Here is a 13,543-nt window from a genome sequence, read left to right on the forward strand (position 1 = left end):
GTGCAAAGGTGTGTTTGGCTTGTGGAAGTGTTCTGCAGTTTTCTGGAGCAGTTCTTCGCTTGTACAGTCTCTTTTGGCTTTTGATAAGCTGCAAGGAGATGATTGCGTTGTCCATGAAGCTGGGGCAGGCCATTCTTGTGGGGTGAGGCCAAAGGAAGCAAGTGCCTTGTAGGGAAGGCTTCTTGTCAGGCAAAAAGCAGAAGGGGCGAGTTTCTGTGGATGCGTTTTGGGATGAAGCCTGCAGCTTTGGAAATGGCATTAGTGCCTCGGGTGGGGGTGAAGCTGCAAGTCCTTGACTGCTGTCTTGTGTTGCTGAGAAGAGGAAGGACATCTTGGAATTGTGGCTGCTGTCTTTGACGTCAAAGGGGCAAGTTTGTGCTGGGGGAGCTGCGTGGGCCCAAAGGACCCAGGGGTGCCGGTCAAGAGCAGCTGAAGGTGGGCCAGCGCGTGGCCAGGGAGTCAAGAAGGCCAAGGGCGTCCTGGCCTGTGTCAGCAAGAGTGGGGCAGCAGGAGCAGGGCAGGGAGCGTCCCCCTGGGCTGGGCAGCGCTGTGGCCACAGCTGGGAGTGCTGTGCCCAGTTGTGGGCCCTTGTGAAGCAGAAAGTCCTTGAGGGGCTGGAGCGTGTGCAGAGGAGGACACGGGAGCTGGGGAAGGCTGTGGAGTGCAAGGCCAAGGAGGAGGTGCTGAGGGAGCTTTAGCCTGGACAACGGGAGGCTCATCTGGGCCCTTCAGGCACACTTCCATAGATCCATAGAGGACAGCGCTCACCCCAAGGCCTGCTTCCCTGCCAAACCTCCCTGCTCTGCATCCAAGGGCTTTAGCCACCTGAGCAGGTGACACTTCCAATTTGTGGTTTCTTGGCTTGCTAGGAGGAGAAGCCCTGCTGATTTTCTCTCTTCCCAGCAAGCAAAGATGCTTCTACACAAGCTTTCCTGCCCTTTTCCTGCACCGAATGGGATTCTGATCCACTTTTAGTTTTCCATGTCTGCCGCAGCAATAGCAAAGGCCTTGCTGGCTATTTCCTACTTTTCCATTTCACAGCTTTCAAGAGCTAAAAGCTCCCTTGTGCAGAGGCACTGTGCCTTGCAGATAGCAGCCATGGAGGACTATCAAATTCCTAGGCAAACAGAGTTCTCTTGAATTAGCCCATTTTAATCTGGCCGGAGTGACTTAGAATGCCATTGCTAAGAATGCTGATGATTTCTCCTTCAAAGAGGTGGTTGTAGATGCCAGGAGAAAGGAGGTGCTAAACGATAGGTAACGGCCTGTCCCTCATGTTTCTCTCTTGCCACAGATGACAGAAGCAGCAGCAGTCTCTGCCCCGGCTCCCTCTGCTCCTGGAGAAGAAGCCAAAGAGGAGCAAAAGGAGCAAGATGACCACGAGCCTGCAGCTGTGGTCACAGCAGAGCCTGATGCTTCCAAGAGAGTAAGTGCCAGTTGTGGGTGGTGCTGTCTTTAGTGCAAGGCAGAGCTGCAAGTTTCTGAGCAGCCAGCACTTGCTGTTGCTGGCTGAGGATGCTGAGTGCTGGAATCCCGCAGGACGCGGCCATTTCCTGCAGGCAGGGACAGCTAGAAATTGGCCTTTGGCCTGTCACCTTGAGGCACCCAAGAGCTGGGGGCTGGGGCTCAGCTTCTGCCTGCTTGGCTCAGTGAAGCTCTGTCTCTGGGCTTCTGCAGGGCCGTGGCCAAGGGCACAGGTGCTCGTGCTGGAGGTCACAGGGCTTTCTTTAGTTGTTTTCCCTTTGTGCAAAGGTGTGTTTGGCTTGTGGAAGTGTTCTGCAGTTTTCTGGAGCAGTTCTTCGCTTGTACAGTCTTTTTTGGCTTTTGATAAGCTGCAAGGAGATGATTGCATTGTCCATGAAGCTGGGGCAGGCCATTCTTGTGGGGTGAGGCCAAAGGAAGCAAGTGCCTTGCAGGGAAGGCTTCTTGCCTGGCAAAAAGCACAAGGGGCAAGTTGCTGTGGGTGCGTTTTGGGATGAAGCCTGCAGCTTTGGAAATGGCATTAGTGGCTCGGGTGGGGGTGAAGCTGCAAGTCCTTGACTGCTGTCTTGTGTTGCTGAGAAGAGGAAGGACATCTTGGAATTGTGGCTGCTGTCTTTGACGTCAAAGGGGCAAGTTTGTGGTGGGGGAGCTGCGTGGGCCCAAAGGACCCAGGGGTGCCGGTCAAGAGCAGCTGAAGGTGGGCCAGCGCGTGGACAGGGAGCCAGGAAGGCCAAGGGCGTCCTGGCCTGTGTCAGCAAGAGTGGGGCAGCAGGAGCAGGGCAGGGAGCGTCCCCCTGGGCTGGGCAGCGCTGCGGCCACAGTTGGGAGTGCTGTGCCCAGTTGTGGGCCCTTGTGAAGCAGAAAGTCCTTGAGGGGCTGGAGCGTGTGCAGAGGAGGACACGGGAGCTGGGGAAGGCTGTGGAGCGCAAGGCCAAGGAGGAGGTGCTGAGGGAGCTTTAGCCTGGACAACGGGAGGCTCGTCAGGGCCCTTCAGGCACACTTCCATAGATCCATAGAGGACAGCGCTCACCCCAAGGCCTGCTTCCCTGCCAAACCTCCCCGCTCTGCATCCATGTGCTTTAGCCACCTGAGGAAGTGACACTTCCAATTTGTGGTTTCTTGGCTTGCTAGGAGGAGAAGCCCTGCTGATTTTCTCTCTTCCCAGCAAGCAAAGATGCTTCTGCACAAGCTTTCCTGCCCTTTTCCTGCACCGAATGGGATTCTGATCCACTTTTACTTTTCCATGTCTGCCGCAGCAATAGCAAAGGCCTTGCTGGCTATTTCCTACTTTTCCATTTCACAGCTTTCAAGAGCTAAAAGCTCCCTTGTGCAGAGGCACTGTGCCTTGCAGATAGCAGCCATGGAGGACTATCAAATTCCTAGGCAAACAGAGTTCTCTTGAATTAGCCCATTTTAATCTGGCTGGAGTGACTTAGAATGCCATTGCTAAGAAAGCTGATGATTTCTCCTTCAAAGAGGTGGTTGTAGATGCCAGGAGAAAGGAGGTGCTAAACGATAGGTAACGGCCTGTCCCTCATGTTTCTCTCTTGCCACAGATGACAGAAGCAGCAGCAGTCTCTGCCCCGGCTCCCTCTGCTCCTGGAGAAGAAGCCAAAGAGGAGCAAAAGGAGCAAGATGACCACAAGCCTGCAGCTGTGGTCACAGCAGAGCCTGATGCTTCCAAGGGAGTAAGTGCCAGTTGTGGGTGGTGCTGTCTTTAGTGCAAGGCAGAGCTGCAAGTTTCTGAGCAGCCAGCACTTGCTGTTGCTGGCTGAGGATGCTGAGTGCTGGAATCCCGCAGGACGCGGCCATTTTCTGCAGGCAGGGACAGCTAGAAATTGGCCTTTGGCCTGTCACCTTGAGGCACCCAAGAGCTGGGGGCTGCGGCTCAGCTTCTGCCTGCTTGGCTCAGTGAAGCTCTGTCTCTGGGCTTCTGCAGGGCCGTGGCCAAGGGCACAGGTGCTCGTGCTGGAGGTCACAGGGCTTTCTTTAGTTGTTTTCCCTTTGTGCAAAGGTGTGTTTGGCTTGTGGAAGTGTTCTGCAGTTTTCTGGAGCAGTTCTTCGCTTGTACAGTCTCTTTTGGCTTTTGATAAGCTGCAAGGAGATGATTGCGTTGTCCATGAAGCTGGGGCAGGCCATTCTTGTGGGGTGAGGCCAAAGGAAGCAAGTGCCTTGTAGGGAAGGCTTCTTGTCAGGCAAAAAGCAGAAGGGGCGAGTTTCTGTGGATGCGTTTTGGGATGAAGCCTGCAGCTTTGGAAATGGCATTAGTGCCTCGGGTGGGGGTGAAGCTGCAAGTCCTTGACTGCTGTCTTGTGTTGCTGAGAAGAGGAAGGACATCTTGGAATTGTGGCTGCTGTCTTTGACGTCAAAGGGGCAAGTTTGTGCTGGGGGAGCTGCGTGGGCCCAAAGGACCCAGGGGTGCCGGTCAAGAGCAGCTGAAGGTGGGCCAGCGCGTGGCCAGGGAGTCAAGAAGGCCAAGGGCGTCCTGGCCTGTGTCAGCAAGAGTGGGGCAGCAGGAGCAGGGCAGTGAGCGTCCCCCTGGGCTGGGCAGCGCTGTGGCCACAGCTGGGAGTGCTGTGCCCAGTTGTGGGCCCCTGTGAAGCAGAAAGTCCTTGAGGGGCTGGAGCGTGTGCAGAGGAGGACACGGGAGCTGGGGAAGGCTGTGGAGCGCAAGGCCAAGGAGGAGGTGCTGAGGGAGCTTTAGCCTGGACAACGGGAGGCTCATCTGGGCCCTTCAGGCACACTTCCATAGATCCATAGAGGACAGCGCTCACCCCAAGGCCTGCTTCCCTGCCAAACCTCCCCGCTCTGCATCCAAGGGCTTTAGCCACCTGAGCAGGTGACACTTCCAATTTGTGGTTTCTTGGCTTGCTAGGAGGAGAAGCCCTGCTGATTTTCTCTCTTCCCAGCAAGCAAAGATGCTTCTGCACAAGCTTTCCTGCCCTTTTCCTGCACCGAATGGGATTCTGATCCACTTTTAGTTTTCCATGTCTGCCGCAGCAATAGCAAAGGCCTTGCTGGCTATTTCCTACTTTTCCATTTCACAGCTTTCAAGAGCTAAAAGCTCCCTTGTGCAGAGGCACTGTGCCTTGCAGATAGCAGCCATGGAGGACTATCAAATTCCTAGGCAAACAGAGTTCTCTTGAATTAGCCCATTTTAATCTGGCCGGAGTGACTTAGAATGCCATTGCTAAGAAAGCTGATGATTTCTCCTTCAAAGAGGTGGTTGTAGATGCCAGGAGAAAGGAGGTGCTAAACGATAGGTAACGGCCTGTCCCTCATGTTTCTCTCTTGCCACAGATGACAGAAGCAGCAGCAGTCTCTGCCCTGGCTCCCTCTGCTCCTGGAGAAGAAGCCAAAGAGGAGCAAAAGGAGCAAGACGACCACGAGCCTGCAGCTGTGGTCACAGCAGAGCCTGATGCTTCCAAGAGAGTAAGTGCCAGTTGTGGGTGGTGCTGTCTTTAGTGCAAGGCAGAGCTGCAAGTTTCTGAGCAGCCAGCACTTGCTGTTGCTGGCTGAGGATGCTGAGTTTTGGACTCCTGCAGGACGTGGCCATTTCCTGCAGGCAGGGACAGCTAGAAATTGGCCTTTGGCCTGTCACCTTGAGGCACCCAAGAGCTGGGGGCTGCGGCTCAGCTTCTGCCTGCTTGGCTCAGTGAAGCTCTGTCTCTGGGCTTCTGCAGGGCCGTGGCCAAGGGCACAGGTGCTCGTGCTGGAGGTCACAGGGCTTTCTTTAGTTGTTTTCCCTTTGTGCAAAGGTGTGTTTGGCTTGTGGAAGTGTTCTGCAGTTTTCTGGAGCAGTTCTTCGCTTGTACAGTCTCTTTTGGCTTTTGATAAGCGGCAAGGAGATGATTGCGTTGTCCATGAAGCTGGGGCAGGCCATTCTTGTGGGGTGAGGCCAAAGGAAGCAAGTGCCTTGCAGGGAAGGCTTCTTGCCTGGCAAAAAGCACAAGGGGCAAGTTGCTGTGGGTGCGTTTTGGGATGAAGCCTGCAGCTTTGGAAATGGCATTAGTGCCTCGCGTGGGGGTGAAGCTGCAAGTCCTTGACTGCTGTCTTGTGTTGCTGAGAAGAGGAAGGACATCTTGGAATTGTGGGTGCTGTATTTGACGTCAAAGGGGCAAGTTTGTGGTGGGGGAGCTGCGTGGGCCCAAAGGACCCAGGGGTGCCGGTCAAGAGCAGCTGAAGGTGGGCCAGCGCGTGGACAGGGAGCCAGGAAGGCCAAGGGCGTCCTGGCCTGTGTCAGCAAGAGTGGGGCAGCAGGAGCAGGGCAGGGAGCGTCCCCCTGGGCTGGGCAGCGCTGCGGCCACAGTTGGGAGTGCTGTGCCCAGTTGTGGGCCCTTGTGAAGCAGAAAGTCCTTGAGGGGCTGGAGCGTGTGCAGAGGAGGACACGGGAGCTGGGGAAGGCTGTGGAGCGCAAGGCCAAGGAGGAGGTGCTGAGGGAGCTTTAGCCTGGACAACGGGAGGCTCGTCAGGGCCCTTCAGGCACACTTCCATAGATCCATAGAGGACAGCGCTCACCCCAAGGCCTGCTTCCCTGCCAAACATCCCCGCTCTGCATGCAAGGGCTTTAGCCACCTGAGGAAGTGACACTTCCAATTTGTGGTTTCTTGGCTTGCTAGGAGGAGAAGCCCTGCTGATTTTCTCTCTTCCCAGCAAGCAAAGATGCTTCTGCACAAGCTTTCCTGCCCTTTTCCTGCACCGAATGGGATTCTGATCCACTTTTAGTTTTCCATGTCTGCCGCAGCAATAGCAAAGGCCTTGCTGGCTATTTCCTACTTTTCCATTTCACAGCTTTCAAGAGCTAAAAGCTCCCTTGTGCAGAGGCACTGTGCCTTGCAGATAGCAGCCATGGAGGACTATCAAATTCCTAGGCAAACAGAGTTCTCTTGAATTAGCCCATTTTAATCTGGCCGGAGTGACTTAGAATGCCATTGCTAAGAATGCTGATGATTTCTCCTTCAAAGAGGTGGTTGTAGATGCCAGGAGAAAGGAGGTGCTAAACGATAGGTAACGGCCTGTCCCTCATGTTTCTCTCTTGCCACAGATGACAGAAGCAGCAGCAGTCTCTGCCCTGGCTCCCTCTGCTCCTGGAGAAGAAGCCAAAGAGGAGCAAAAGGAGCAAGACGACCACGAGCCTGCAGCTGTGGTCACAGCAGAGCCTGATGCTTCCAAGGGAGTAAGTGCCAGTTGTGGGTGGTGCTGTCTTTAGTGCAAGGCAGAGCTGCAAGTTTCTGAGCAGCCAGCACTTGCTGTTGCTGGCTGAGGATGCTGAGTGCTGGAATCCCGCAGGACGCGGCCATTTCCTGCAGGCAGGGACAGCTAGAAATTGGCCTTTGGCCTGTCACCTTGAGGCACCCAAGAGCTGGGGGCTGCGGCTCAGCTTCTGCCTGCTTGGCTCAGTGAAGCTCTGTCTCTGGGCTTCTGCAGGGCCGTGGCCAAGGGCACAGGTGCTCGTGCTGGAGGTCACAGGGCTTTCTTTAGTTGTTTTCCCTTTGTGCAAAGGTGTGTTTGGCTTGTGGAAGTGTTCTGCAGTTTTCTGGAGCAGTTCTTCGCTTGTACAGTCTTTTTTGGCTTTTGATAAGCTGCAAGGAGATGATTGCATTGTCCATGAAGCTGGGGCAGGCCATTCTTGTGGGGTGAGGCCAAAGGAAGCAAGTGCCTTGTAGGGAAGGCTTCTTGCCTGGCAAAAAGCACAAGGGGCAAGTTGCTGTGGGTGCGTTTTGGGATGAAGCCTGCAGCTTTGGAAATGGCATTAGTGCCTCGCGTGGGGGTGAAGCTGCAAGTCCTTGACTGCTGTCTTGTGTTGCTGAGAAGAGGAAGGACATCTTGGAATTGTGGCTGCTGTATTTGACGTCAAAGGGGCAAGTTTGTGGTGGGGGAGCTGCGTGGGCCCAAAGGACCCAGGGGTGCCGGTCAAGAGCAGCTGAAGGTGGGCCAGCGCGTGGCCAGGGAGCCAAGAAGGCCAAGGGCGTCCTGGCCTGTGTCAGCAAGAGTGGGGCAGCAGGAGCAGGGCAGGGAGCGTCCCCCTGGGCTGGGCAGCGCTGCGGCCACAGCTGGGAGTGCTGTGCCCAGTTGTGGGCCCCTGTGAAGCAGAAAGTCCTTGAGGGGCTGGAGCGTGTGCAGAGGAGGACACGGGAGCTGGGGAAGGCTGTGGAGCGCAAGGCCAAGGAGGAGGTGCTGAGGGAGCTTTAGCCTGGACAACGGGAGGCTCGTCAGGGCCCTTCAGGCACACTTCCATAGATCCATAGAGGACAGCGCTCACCCCAAGGCCTGCTTCCCTGCCAAACCTCCCCGCTCTGCATCCAAGTGCTTTAGCCATCTGAGGAGGTGACACTTCCAATTTGTGGTTTCTTGGCTTGCTAGGAGGAGAAGCCCTGCTGATTTTCTCTCTTCCCAGCAAGCAAAGATGCTTCTGCACAAGCTTTCCTGCCCTTTTCCTGCACCGAAAGGGATTCTGATCCACTTTTAGTATTCCATGTCTGCCGCAGCAGTAGCAAAGGCCTAGCTGGCTATTTCCTACTTTTCCATTTCACAGCTTTCAAGAGCTAAAAGCTCCCTTGTGCAGAGGCACTGTGCCTTGCAGATAGCAGCCATGGAGGACTATCAAATTCCTAGGCAAACAGAGTTCTCTTGAATTAGCCCATTTTAATCTGGCCGGAGTGACTTAGAATGCCATTGCTAAGAATGCTGATGATTTCTCCTTCAAAGAGGTGGTTGTAGATGCCAGGAGAAAGAAGATGCCAAACGATAGGTAACGGCCTGTCCCTCATGTTTCTCTCTTGCCACAGATGACAGAAGCAGCAGCAGTCTCTGCCCCGGCTCCCTCTGCTCCTGGAGAAGAAGCCAAAGAGGAGCAAAAGGAGCAAGATGACCACGAGCCTGCAGCTGTGGTCACAGCAGAGCCTGATGCTTCCAAGGGAGTAAGTGCCAGTTGTGGGTGGTGCTGTCTTTAGTGCAAGGCAGAGCTGCAAGTTTCTGAGCAGCCAGCACTTGCTGTTGCTGGCTGAGGATGCTGAGTGCTGGAATCCCGCAGGACGCGGCCATTTCCTGCAGGCAGGGACAGCTAGAAATTGGCCTTTGGCCTGTCACCTTGAGGCACCCAAGAGCTGGGGGCTGCGGCTCAGCTTCTGCCTGCTTGGCTCAGTGAAGCTCTGTCTCTGGGCTTCTGCAGGGCCGTGGCCAAGGGCACAGGTGCTCGTGCTGGAGGTCACAGGGCTTTCTTTAGTTGTTTTCCCTTTGTGCAAAGGTGTGTTTGGCTTGTGGAAGTGTTCTGCAGTTTTCTGGAGCAGTTCTTCGCTTGTACAGTCTCTTTTGGCTTTTGATAAGCTGCAAGGAGATGATTGCGTTGTCCATGAAGCTGGGGCAGGCCATTCTTGTGGGGTGAGGCCAAAGGAAGCAAGTGCCTTGTAGGGAAGGCTTCTTGTCAGGCAAAAAGCAGAAGGGGCGAGTTTCTGTGGATGCGTTTTGGGATGAAGCCTGCAGCTTTGGAAATGGCATTAGTGGCTCGGGTGGGGGTGAAGCTGCAAGTCCTTGACTGCTGTCTTGTGTTGCTGAGAAGAGGAAGGACATCTTGGAATTGTGGCTGCTGTATTTGACGTCAAAGGGGCAAGTTTGTGGTGGGGGAGCTGCGTGGGCCCAAAGGACCCAGGGGTGCCGGTCAAGAGCAGCTGAAGGTGGGCCAGCGCGTGGCCAGGGAGCCAAGAAGGCCAAGGGCGTCCTGGCCTGTGTCAGCAAGAGTGGGGCAGCAGGAGCAGGGCAGTGAGCGTCCCCCTGGGCTGGGCAGCGCTGTGGCCACAGCTGGGAGTGCTGTGCCCAGTTGTGGGCCCCTGTGAAGCAGAAAGTCCTTGAGGGGCTGGAGCGTGTGCAGAGGAGGACACGGGAGCTGGGGAAGGCTGTGGAGTGCAAGGCCAAGGAGGAGGTGCTGAGGGAGCTTTAGCCTGGACAACGGGAGGCTCATCTGGGCCCTTCAGGCACACTTCCATAGATCCATAGAGGACAGCGCTCACCCCAAGGCCTGCTTCCCTGCCAAACCTCCCCGCTCTGCATCCAAGGGCTTTAGCCACCTGAGCAGGTGACACTTCCAATTTGTGGTTTCTTGGCTTGCTAGGAGGAGAAGCCCTGCTGATTTTCTCTCTTCCCAGCAAGCAAAGATGCTTCTGCACAAGCTTTCCTGCCCTTTTCCTGCACCGAATGGGATTCTGATCCACTTTTAGTTTTCCATGTCTGCCGCAGCAATAGCAAAGGCCTTGCTGGCTATTTCCTACTTTTCCATTTCACAGCTTTCAAGAGCTAAAAGCTCCCTTGTGCAGAGGCACTGTGCCTTGCAGATAGCAGCCATGGAGGACTATCAAATTCCTAGGCAAACAGAGTTCTCTTGAATTAGCCCATTTTAATCTGGCCGGAGTGACTTAGAATGCCATTGCTAAGAAAGCTGATGATTTCTCCTTCAAAGAGGTGGTTGTAGATGCCAGGAGAAAGGAGGTGCTAAACGATAGGTAACGGCCTGTCCCTCATGTTTCTCTCTTGCCACAGATGACAGAAGCAGCAGCAGTCTCTGCCCCGGCTCCCTCTGCTCCTGGAGAAGAAGCCAAAGAGGAGCAAAAGGAGCAAGACGACCACGAGCCTGCAGCTGTGGTCACAGCAGAGCCTGATGCTTCCAAGAGAGTAAGTGCCAGTTGTGGCTGGTGCTGTCTTTAGTGCAAGGCAGAGCTGCAAGTTTCTGAGCAGCCAGCACTTGCTGTTGCTGGCTGAGGATGCTGAGTGCTGGAATCCCGCAGGACGCGGCCATTTCCTGCAGGCAGGGACAGCTAGAAATTGGCCTTTGGCCTGTCACCTTGAGGCACCCAAGAGCTGGGGGCTGTAGCTCAGCTTCTGCCTGCTTGGCTCAGTGAAGCTCTGTCTCTGGGCTTCTGCAGGGCCGTGGCCAAGGGCACAGTTGCTAGTGCTGGAGGTCACAGGGCTTTCTTTAGTTGTTTTCCCTTTGTGCAAAGGTGTGTTTGGCTTGTGGAAGTGTTCTGCAGTTTTCTGCAGCAGTTCTTCACTTGTACAGTCTCTTTTGGCTTTTGATAAGCTGCAAGGAGATGATTGCATTGTCCATGAAGCTGGGGCAGGCCATTCTTGTGGGGTGAGGCCAAAGGAAGCAAGTGCCTTGTAGGGAAGGCTTCTTGCCTGGCAAAAAGCACAAGGGGCAAGTTGCTGTGGGTGCGTTTTGGGATGAAGCCTGCAGCTTTGGAAATGGCATTAGTGCCTCGCGTGGGGGTGAAGCTGCAAGTCCTTGACTGCTGTCTTGTGTTGCTGAGAAGAGGAAGGACATCTTGGAATTGTGGCTGCTGTATTTGACGTCAAAGGGGCAAGTTTGTGGTGGGGGAGCTGCGTGGGCCCAAAGGACCCAGGGGTGCCGGTCAAGAGCAGCTGAAGGTGGGCCAGCGCGTGGCCAGGGAGCCAGGAAGGCCAAGGGCGTCCTGGCCTGTGTCAGCAAGAGTGGGGCAGCAGGAGCAGGGCAGGGAGCGTCCCCCTGGGCTGGGCAGCGCTGCGGCCACAGTTGGGAGTGCTGTGCCCAGTTGTAGGCCCCTGTGAAGCAGAAAGTCCTTGAGGGGCTGGAGCGTGTGCAGAGGAGGACACGGGAGCTGGGGAAGGCTGTGGAGCGCAAGGCCAAGGAGGAGGTGCTGAGGGAGCTTTAGCCTGGACAACGGGAGGCTCGTCAGGGCCCTTCAGGCACACTTCCATAGATCCATAGAGGACAGCGCTCACCCCAAGGCCTGCTTCCCTGCCAAACCTCCCCGCTCTGCATCCATGTGCTTTAGCCACCTGAGCAGGTGACACTTCCAATTTGTGGTTTCTTGGCTTGCTAGGAGGAGAAGCCCTGCTGATTTTCTCTCTTCCCAGCAAGCAAAGATGCTTCTGCACAAGCTTTCCTGCCCTTTTCCTGCACCGAATGGGATTCTGATCCACTTTTAGTTTTCCATGTCTGCCGCAGCAATAGCAAAGGCCTTGCTGGCTATTTCCTACTTTTCCATTTCACAGCTTTCAAGAGCTAAAAGCTCCCTTGTGCAGAGGCACTGTGCCTTGCAGATAGCAGCCATGGAGGACTATCAAATTCCTAGGCAAACAGAGTTCTCTTGAATTAGCCCATTTTAATCTGGCCGGAGTGACTTAGAATGCCATTGCTAAGAATGCTGATGATTTCTCCTTCAAAGAGGTGGTTGTAGATGCCAGGAGAAAGGAGGTGCTAAACGATAGGTAACGGCCTGTCCCTCATGTTTCTCTCTTGCCACAGATGACAGAAGCAGCAGCAGTCTCTGCCCTGGCTCCCTCTGCTCCTGGAGAAGAAGCCAAAGAGGAGCAAAAGGAGCAAGATGACCACGAGCCTGCAGCTGTGGTCACAGCAGAGCCTGATGCTTCCAAGGGAGTAAGTGCCAGTTGTGGGTGGTGCTGTCTTTAGTGCAAGGCAGAGCTGCAAGTTTCTGAGCAGCCAGCACTTGCTGTTGCTGGCTGAGGATGCTGAGTGCTGGAATCCCGCAGGACGCGGCCATTTCCTGCAGGCAGGGACAGCTAGAAATTGGCCTTTGGCCTGTCACCTTGAGGCACCCAAGAGCTGGGGGCTGCGGCTCAGCTTCTGCCTGCTTGGCTCAGTGAAGCTCTGTCTCTGGGCTTCTGCAGGGCCGTGGCCAAGGGCACAGGTGCTCGTGCTGGAGGTCACAGGACTTTCTTTAGTTGTTTTCCCTTTGTGCAAAGGTGTGTTTGGCTTGTGGAAGTGTTCTGCAGTTTTCTGGAGCAGTTCTTCGCTTGTACAGTCTTTTTTGGCTTTTGATAAGCTGCAAGGAGATGATTGCATTGTCCATGAAGCTGGGGCAGGCCATTCTTGTGGGGTGAGGCCAAAGGAAGCAAGTGCCTTGTAGGGAAGGCTTCTTGCCTGGCAAAAAGCAGAAGGGGCAAGTTGCTGTGGGTGCGTTTTGGGATGAAGCCTGCAGCTTTGGAAATGGCATTAGTGGCTCGGGTGGGGGTGAAGCTGCAAGTCCTTGACTGCTGTCTTGTGTTGCTGAGAAGAGGAAGGACATCTTGGAATTGTGGCTGCTGTATTTGACGTCAAAGGGGCAAGTTTGTGGTGGGGGAGCTGCGTGGGCCCAAAGGACCCAGGGGTGCCGGTCAAGAGCAGCTGAAGGTGGGCCAGCGCGTGGCCAGGGAGCCAGGAAGGCCAAGGGCGTCCTGGCCTGTGTCAGCAAGAGTGGGGCAGCAGGAGCAGGGCAGGGAGCGTCCCCCTGGGCTGGGCAGCGCTGCGGCCACAGCTGGGAGTGCTGTGCCCAGTTGTGGGCCCTTGTGAAGCAGAAAGTCCTTGAGGGGCTGGAGCGTGTGCAGAGGAGGACACGGGAGCTGGGGAAGGCTGTGGAGCGCAAGGCCAAGGAGGAGGTGCTGAGGGAGCTTTAGCCTGGACAACGGGAGGCTCGTCAGGGCCCTTCAGGCACACTTCCATAGATCCATAGAGGACAGCGCTCACCCCAAGGCCTGCTTCCCTGCCAAACATCCCCGCTCTGCATGCAAGGGCTTTAGCCACCTGAGGAAGTGACACTTCCAATTTGTGGTTTCTTGGCTTGCTAGGAGGAGAAGCCCTGCTGATTTTCTCTCTTCCCAGCAAGCAAAGATGCTTCTGCACAAGCTTTCCTGCCCTTTTCCTGCACCGAATGGGATTCTGATCCACTTTTACTTTTCCATGTCTGCCGCAGCAATAGCAAAGGCCTTGCTGGCTATTTCCTACTTTTCCATTTCACAGCTTTCAAGAGCTAAAAGCTCCCTTGTGCAGAGGCACTGTGCCTTGCAGATAGCAGCCATGGAGGACTATCAAATTCCTAGGCAAACAGAGTTCTCTTGAATTAGCCCATTTTAATCTGGCCGGAGTGACTTAGAATGCCATTGCTAAGAATGCTGATGATTTCTCCTTCAAAGAGGTGGTTGTAGATGCCAGGAGAAAGGAGGTGCTAAACGATAGGTAACGGCCTGTCCCTCATGTTTCTCTCTTGCCACAGATGACAGAAGCAGCAGCAGTCTCTGCCCCGGCTCCCTCTGC

Source organism: Vidua macroura, chromosome Z (genome assembly GCF_024509145.1).
Source record: "Vidua macroura isolate BioBank_ID:100142 chromosome Z, ASM2450914v1, whole genome shotgun sequence".
Lineage (NCBI taxonomy): Eukaryota > Metazoa > Chordata > Aves > Passeriformes > Viduidae > Vidua > Vidua macroura.